This window comes from Platichthys flesus, chromosome 18 (assembly GCF_949316205.1).
Source record: "Platichthys flesus chromosome 18, fPlaFle2.1, whole genome shotgun sequence".
NCBI lineage: Eukaryota > Metazoa > Chordata > Actinopteri > Pleuronectiformes > Pleuronectidae > Platichthys > Platichthys flesus.
In genome coordinates, this window is record NC_084962.1 from 14,741,401 (window position 1) to 14,751,050 (window position 9,650).

Sequence of the window (9,650 nt, forward strand, 5' to 3'; positions counted from 1 at the left end):
GATCAATGTATCTACAGTTCGTTTTATTTTCGGCCTGTGGTGTGTGAAAGTGCCAGGATTTGCAACAGAGTTGAAAAAACAGGTTTAAGTCACGCAGAGGTGACTGTGATAGAACACATGCAAATAGATGTAATGAAGTCAGATGCTCTGTAACATATTAAATATGACGTTGACAAACACTAGATTTACCTTCAGGAGTTTAGGTTGAACTTTTAATTAGTTTTTTATAGATTCACACAAATCAAATTAAAGGGACAAATAGGCCAATAACAGCCTTTCACTCCTCATACTCAGTCATTATAATATTTTATGACAACATTAATGATCACAACCTAAATAACCAGAGGATAGGTTGTAGAAGTTAGTCAATCACTCTGAATTTAACAACGTTGACCACATATAAATGTTAATACTTTTCTTTATCAGCACACATAATACATGATACATCTTAAATGTACAATTAGAACTGTTAGAAATTAGAAGACAGACTCTCACTCACCATAAATATTAATGTTTGTATGAAACCGGTTTCAAAATTGGGATTGTTAAGCATTTCAATTAAAAAAATAAAATAAAATGTTTGTAAACCCACTAATGTGGTCTCCTGATGTTGCTTTTGAGAACCTCTATAGTAACTTAACATGGCATTAATGTTTTTTTCAACTTTATCTATTGTTTACAAGGCAGATGTTTGTAGTTAACTGCTCTCTGCTCTGAGGCATCGTCATCGTGATGAGAAGTTAAATTTGTGCCTGTTTTCACTAAGCTGGTTACTGGTGATTTCATATTTTATTAGTTATGGCTATTTGTACTAACTCAATAATAAGCCTGTGTTACATTGAGAGTTGCTCCCTAATGTCTATGTCCTTCCGATTTAGATTGTGGTGTAACTGTAATCAAAGGTTTTGAGTTTCCACTCTTGTATCCACTTGTATAAGTTTCAGCCTGAACCATGGCTGGATTCAAAACTAGGGTTTAAATGTGTGATCATCTCTGCGTCAAACTCTGCATCATTTGGCACAAAAGTGAAGCAGCTATAGCAAAACAGACATTTTTACAGTGTACGGATTTTCTGCTGCCAAGTAGTGGCACAAAAAAGCCAAACTTCCACGTACTGTATGGGCTACGTGGCATTCTCTCACACACACAGTGGCTAAATGAGTGTGTTTAAAAAGCAGCCGCCGCCGCAACAGTGTGAGCGTGGTTGCGGTCGTCAGACAGATTAAGCACAGAATGGCTGTCATCGGCTCCTTTCACAGCCCCAGTTCACCTGGAGTCACTCTGACAGTCATTCTGCTGTTTATCTAGCTCTGTTCAGCAGTCAGTCTCGCTTCCGCCCCGCTTCTCCTGATCCCGTCCCGCCGGCTCCGCAGGTCAGGTTCAACGGTCACGGTCTGGGGGTCACCGTTTCCCCTCGTCATTAACCCACAGGGACCCCGGTGCACAGGAGCTGTCATCAAGACCCTCACACTCACCTCACAGCTCTTAATACACACCCACACACACATACACACACACAGACACACACAAACACACACACAGGGGACTGGTGATGCATTGATAGAATCAGGGCATGTGACCTCGTCTGCATTCAGGCTGGGCTATAATGTGCAGGATGAGGCTCTTTGGAGAGGAGATCTAGGTCAGTGTATAAGTGTGTGTCAGGTGACATGATGGGAATATTGATGAGAATGTGTCATTTGTGGGTGAGTGTGTTGTTGTTAGTTCTTTGTATATATAGTAAAGCCTGAAAGTTCCCTCGAGTATAATGGCCTGGCTGATTTATTGATCTAGCTTCACGATGTAGCACCGTGCACGCGAGAGGAACGCTGTGGAATACGTGGATATTGAAATGAGACTGGTTTAGATTAATGGTTCAAGGACGATTCGGAACATAAACTGATTTGTTATTACAAGATGGCGTCTCACTAGGGGCAGCCTGTTGTCTTTTTTTTCCAACTTTTCCATTTCTTTTTTTACTGGCAAATAATTCCATTGTGGGATTTTTAAAGAATGAACTGCATTCCATCGCATCTTCACATATCTCATCTTAGTCTATCGTATCGTATCATATCACATCGAAGGGTATCTCATTTTATCTTAATCTAACTTATTTTTTAAAAATATATTTCATACACTGAGGCAACTCAGAGTGTGTCCTGGGTATCAATTGAACATTTACTCATTACATAATTTGCTTGTTTTGCACTAAAATGCATTGAATTAGGTTTTTAGTCAATCGTGACACAACAAGTTAAAGTGATTGAAAGATTTGATGCTTCGATTGTGCTACTGCACAATACGAATTATGAATTATTATTATGAATATCAACACTGTTCCTATGACCACATCTACAAACAGTTAACACAATTTAATTGGGTCTTCAGTTGTTCATAATTAAATAAATGACTCTCACTGTCCACTTATGATTAAACAAAGGCACACGGCAGATTGTGTGAAGTTGTTGTGTGAGGGCCTTTCATACGTAGTTGTGTTTCTATGGGACTTGTTTTTTTTGCCTTTGAAAGATGAAGATGAGGAGTGATGAAAGCAGCTGGGAGACATGGGGTCTTTTAGAAACACCCAAACAATGACGAGGGCAAGGAGGCACTTATTTTTTTCTTTTCCTCATATTCACCACATTTCTCTCAATCGTCCACCCCACCACCACCCAGCTCAGCTCAGCGCTTTCCCATCCTCAAATTCCCTCAAAGTTTCAGATGCTCCACGACTCCACAATGCCCAGATGCTGTCCTTTAGCCCCTCCTACCCCCCCTCAACCCAGAGCTATCATTCATAACCTTTTCTGTGGAGCTGGGAGTGAAAGAGGTGGGATAAGGGAGAAAAGGGGGGAGCGGAGAGCAACATGGCAGCTTATTTAGAAGACTTCCTTTATTGGAACATGTGCAAGCAGTTCACTCACAAAGGACTTAAATAGGATATTTTCTGTTCCCTATAGTTGCTTTCCCCTTTTAAGTGCCGAGGCAAAAAAAGTAAGTTTACAACTCCCTCCTCAATGGGGGCTCTTCACTCTCAGGTTGCGGGGACCTGAGTGACCTAGGAAAGTTAATTAGGAGGCGAACAAAGAGCGAGCTGGAGCAGAATGCCTCGCCTCTCCTCCAGCCAAAGATGTCATCCATTAATTAGGAAAATCTTTAAGGTGGCCTTATTGAATTTACAGAAAGCCCTGTGGTTGGCGGGCAACAGTTTTTTGATCAAGCCCTGACTCAAACAATGGCTTTCTGGGGGTTAAAAAAGAAGAAGAAGGGAGGAGATTGGTGGTAGAAGAAGAGAGGGAGTGAGGAGAAGCAAGGGGGGGAGAAAAGAAACGTATGGGTTTGCGGCGCGGTACAGTTTAATGGTGGGGGGGTGGCTGCCGATTGTGACAGCTCAGATTCACATGGGTATGGGGGGCATAGTTTGGGGATGATGTCATGCAAAGGCAACCTGGGGGCTTGGGAAGTAAGAGGGAGGGAGGAGGAGGAGAGGGGGGGGTGCTGAGCTTGAGCCACAGGGGCCACTCAAAGTTAACATCGCTGCCTGCAACCGGGCCAAATCCTTTTCTTCTCGGCCCAGGAGAGGCTTTCCTGAACACCAAGACCTCCACGACTCCTCCTACTCGCTCGTTCACAAATCACGTCTCGCTTTTAAGGCTAACCCCTCGCTAACTGACCAGCTAACTGCCTTTTTCTTCCCGGTCTAACCGCCCATTATTTCTAAAGCCCACTATGAATAAATATAGCCGGATCACTAGGAGCTGAAATGTTGCTTTCACAAAAATGTTCTGTAACTTTTTACCCCCAAATCTTCTCTATTCTAAACCACAATTGACTTTTTAAAGCGATTAGGACAGATTTCAAATTAAACTAAAAAAGATATGTTGTATTTGCTTATTTAAGAAAAAAGTCAAAAGATCAATTTCACCTGAGAATTACTAGTTATCCAGCTGCATTGTTAAATCCAACAGCTGATCTTCAAAATCCAATTCATCTATTTACGAATTTAATTTTAATGACACTAACCAACATCTACTTAACACTCTGTAACAACATGCAAAAATAGTTGTATACTTTTTCCACATGTGGGTCTGAGATCAGAGGTTCTGTTCACACACTGTCAAAGGTACCGGGTGGACTAGACCTGTGTCCAGCAGCGGTTCCAAAGACAATTGTTTAGTTGCATATTTTAAGCTGTATCTCCCGACCGTGCACGAGCAAGCACGTGCACTCTGAGTGCACTCGAGTGACGTCGTGCACACATTTCTCTCGGCTGCTGAGGCAGTGAAGGATTTCAACAGTTTGTGGAGATAACAAGCCACAAAAGGCAGTGAGGCAACAATAAATTAGAGAGAAGAAGAACTGTTGAACATTATATTATGAAATAAATAATCCTGTTTGTGAAATATTATTTAATGTAGCAAAAATGCATGCTATATTAACTTTTGAAAATAAGATTTTTAAACAAATTTAAATTAAATATGTATAATAATACAAAACACGTAACTTTGTAGGAAAACACAAATTGCAGAGTATATTTTGAAGTTTTTCAACAACTTTATTTTTTAATAGAAGTACTTAACTAGTACACAATTATAACAACTACAGTTCTTATAGATAATCCATCTATTTAATCTCTGTACAGTAAAAAATTTGAATGAACATTTAAATAGTGAGTCTTCTCAGTAAAGAAGTTCTTTAAAATATCCCTCTTTATATCATTCATTCATGTCATAGGCCAACATACCATCACACAAGACCTCGGCAGTGGAAAGCATAAATGAACTGGACTTTGATTTCAGAGCTTGTGGTTTATTTGCATTAATCACAAAGTCACAAAAAACCCACTTAACCACTGGAAGCAGCAAAGAAAACCCACACCTCTACGCCCAGATGCTGAGAACCACATGCATGTTCATGCTCTGTGCTGTCTCGCTGCTCTGTCCATGCATCTACTGGGGCATGAACCCCCCCCCCCATCCCCCCTCAGTGGGGGACTAATTTGAGGGGAGGGACGACGTGTTTTGTTGCTTGTCAGAAACAATCACTCCCGGCCCATTACATTACAGCACATCGTGCTTTCATTGCTGTAACACACTGAGTGCTGAGAGGGGGGGCTCAGGAATCATCAACTTTACTCATGGGAAAAGATAAAAAGTTGATGAAAGTGGTTTGAAACAGACATATGCACATGTTGGACGCCACAGTTTATTGTTGGGGAACTATGCAAGTCAACTTCTGATGGAGTTTCTTCCCCAAGATACAAGACTCGAGTGAATAACAACTTTATTTAGAGAGTGCTGCCCCCACCCCTCTCCTGTCCCCTGCACCAGCCCACCCGTCCCCTCTCTGTTCTGTTTGGGCACTGGAGGTTGTCAGACTGGGTTTATGTCCAGTTCACTGGAGCTGAAAGAAGTCAGTTTCGTGTCTTGTTATGGAACAAGACGTCTCTGCCTCTCAGGAGTGATGAGAAGTGAGTCTGGGCGAGCAGGGTGATCAGGGAGTAGGACCATCCCCTGGAGGCGACCAGCAGTGAGGAAGTCAAAGCGGCTTTTGTGTCGCTGCGGTCGGCTGCGTGTTTGGTAATTATCCCCCCTCTATATGAGCATGGACCAGTCTTTCCAGGAGAGATCCCAGCCTAACCGGCCCACGGAAGAGTGCACAACACACCATCAACACAGATTAACTTCTCACAGTGCTGCGGAGATGCCTGATTGAGGGAGACGTGGCAAATACATGAAACTTTCTCTTGTGAGACGAGCCAGTGATGAGCAGATCTGCACGGTCAGACCGTGTCAAACTGTTGCAGCGCTGAGACAGTGACACCTGTGGAGCCGATAGACTCACTGTCAGCACATCCATGCTGTTCCTTGCTCACATTATTCTAAACTCAGAATATCAGGCGACATAATGCAACTTAATTCACGTAGAAAAACCTGCATTCAAGATCCCACTTAGGAAACGAACCAGTAGCAATGGAGGTAAATATACTTTCATTATCAAAACTAAAAGTGCTAATTTAGCTAACCTGCTCCTGTGACTTACACATTTTTAACTTTTGTGATTATTAGTTTTAATGCATCAATGTGTTGCATTTACCCTTAAAAGCTGCATTAGAGCTGATGTCCAAACCTGATATAATAACTTTTTAGTTTTACTCTTCACCAAGGGCAGACACCTTAAATCCAAATCGCACACCTTCACAGAAAATCAGTTTCCTAAATATGCCTGATTTCTTTCATCAAAATATCAAAATATTCTCGGAGAAGACTGAAAATGTTTTTAAGGCCCTTGCAATGTTAAAGAGAGTTAACAAATTGTCCTTGATCTCCACCTTTGAATGACTTCTTCCGTGACACACACTGCATACTATCCAGAGGTTTCATGGAAATCTGTTGTGTTGTTTTTGTGTTATCTAGTTGGAAACCACTGAGTTCACCTTTAGGAAATGTTGTGTATCGAAACCTGAAAAGAAGATACATCCGTCCAGATGCAGCGTAAAAAGTAGAATATTTTTAAACAGAAATCTTCAAATAACTACTTGTCGGGCATACCTCTTAGTCTACGTCCATATTTCAAATAAACTGTATCTACTCTGTCCCTTTCATCTGCGCCCTGATTTCTCTACTGTTTTTCCCTGATCTTCCTCATCATCAGCAACAACACTGCCATCACACTATCAATGTCTTCATCATCTCTGCATCTCTGCTCTAGTCACCATCACTGTGATTCTCAACGGATAATCATTGTCATCATTTTCTTCATTTTCATCATCATCATCCTCACTCACATTTTCACACGTATCCTACTTATCATCACTGTCCACTTGTCACTCTTGACATGATCAGCAGCTTCGACCATCTTCTCCAGCTCTGCTCTAACCATCATCTTCCTCATGCAGGCCTAGTGATCTACAAGTGCATTTGTCTTCATCGGTTTAACCTGTGGTAAACCGTCCCTTCAAGATGGAGGCTGCAGCTGTAGGATGCCGAGAGAGGCCAGGACTCCTGATTGGCTAGAATGGGATTGCACTGGATTTTAAATCGTTTATAGAGGGAATCTCTAATATCATTATTGATCAATTGAACCTGTCTTTGACTCCAAATTGTAGATGCCATCAAACAAGCAGATCAAAGTACAAAGAGTTTCCTGTAAACTGGTCAAGCAGCGATATGATTTTGTGTCTTGATTGGAAACCACAATATTCAAACTAAATTGTGTACACCATGTAAAGCAAACAAATTTTAAAAAGTTAAATTAGCTAATTCAGACTAAAACATCAGTTTGGACAAGAGTCACATGATATGGGGTTTAAGGCTTCGCTTTGCTTAATTTAAAAAGGTAATCTGTAATGAATGGGCTGTGAGATATCGCAATTTATATTGGTCAATCTTTAGCTCTTATTTATGCAACTACAATAATAATAATACATATTTTCTCCAGAGGCACAAATCAGGCAAAGTGAGAAAACAGATAGTTGGCCAGGAAACTTTAGCCCTGCTATGCACATCCATGACTGATGATGTATCCTAGAATTTAGAGAAAGATAAACCTAAAGCCGGGAAGGCAAAACGCTTCACTCAGAATACATTCCAACTTTTGAAATGTACAAATCAAGTGTTAAAACCAAACAGATAGCTAACTCTGACGGGTTCACAACTGATGTGTCCCCAAATTCCACAGGGGGTCACTAACATCTGCTGCTGGTTTGCAATTTGTCATTAATCTAGTTTGGACGATCATTAAACGGAAAACGGATATTCACCATCTTGTCTTACTTAAAAAATATATATGGCATTTTTATATCTAACAAAAAACCTACAACCTGAAATCTGAAATGTTAGCGACTAATCAGTGGGGACCGTCCGATGCTCCCATTAAAAGCCCCTTCATTTAAACCCGGCTCAGTTCTGTCCCTTTCTTTCAAAAGGCGCAGAATAGGCTTGCCTTGATCTGCGTCAATTGTCATTCCGGGGCTCAGGGGCACTTCGGTGGCCAGTATAGCGGGCGAAGTCAGGGCTAATCCCTGGAAAAGGGGAGAATCACGGGAGAGGAGAAAAGCAACAATAACCAAGTCAAGCGTATAAAATGAAAGCGAAATCTCTATTATCACTCCCCGCGATTCCCAGCGAAGTTGTGAAAATCGGGGTTAGTTTGTGATTCGAGTCAGACGCTGGAGGGAAGAATATGGGGGTCCCCGCGGGTTGAGAGACTCACACGACGAAAAGGGCAATATTCTGGAGAAAGGGGGAAGAAGAAAGCCCCTCTCCCATCCCGACATAACCATTAAATGCAGTCTGACTTTATGTTGTATAGAGAGGGGGGAACAAGAAAGGAGGCACAGTTCTCCGATGAAAGAATGAGGTTTTTGGTGGATTAGGGACGGCCCGAAGGATGAAGAATAACTTCTGCATAACTTTACAGCTATTTTCTCTCCCCACGCCAAGAGCCAAGTTTAAGACTGAACTGGTTTGAGTTAACCCCTTTGTGATTTCTCTCGTCTGAGACACTCACAAGGAGAGGACATATGGGTCGATCACACCTCAACATCTCAGATGCCAGATCTTAAGATAGCACGGCTCACATGTGCGGAGCTAAAACATCAGACAATGAGGTTGTGCACCTAAATACATGTTTTAGGTTGTTGTGCTTCAATGTTCTGGCCTCTGAACCAAGAGAGAAATACTATAACGTAGCTTTTATTGCACAGCTACTTCTCTAATCACCAGTTACTTTTTTAATTTAAGATTTCACATGAAACACATACAAGATGAACTGAAACCCCTCTTATGTTTAACAAATTTGCGACTTATTAGAAGTTCCAGCTCTTAATGATCCAGATGGTTTTCTTTAAATTGTTTCTAATTAGACCCACAGAATTCACTACACACAGTCTAAGTAATTGTAGTAGTTCATCATACATTACATTAACAGTCTAATCCTGAAATAGTGGGAAATAGGCCACTTCTGTGTATTTTATATATCTTGAGATTGACAGAAACGCATTTTGTTGCAAATTATCTCTGGAAAGGAGAATTTGTCTTTGTCTGCATATGTTTTTTTATCTGTAGGATTACACAAAAAGTACTTCACAGATTGCCATTCAATTGTGAGGTGGGGGTGGAGCATGACCACAAAATACTGGTGCGGATCCACGATTTATTTTTTGCAATTGTGTTCAGATCAAAACCTGGTTTAAGTCAATTCAATGTGGTTTCATAAGGGGGCTGTTGGGTCTGGGGGAAGTATCTCTTATGTATTTTTACCGAAGTAGGCCTTTTTAATCTTTGGTCTTCTTAATCCCAGATCATCAGATGTAAAAGCTAATGCTCCCTGTCTTCTTCATACATATCGTGCTCCAAATCATAAGTGGATCCTCGGACTGAGTCTTGCCATCATCACTCCTGAAGAGCTCTCATCTCCACCATCGTTTAATTTATGGGCCTAATTAGTGATTTTTTTTTGTCCTCATGGTTTTCTCCATCCATCACATGCTAATGAAGGCATTTTTCTGCCATCTGACAATAACGGTCATCTCAAACAGGCTGGTAATGATATGCCGATTTCACTGAGCCCAGTGCAGCTCTGATGCTGATTAGCCCGGCAGAGGAAAAGACATCTAAAGCTCTATGAATAATGTGAACAGTGCAGAC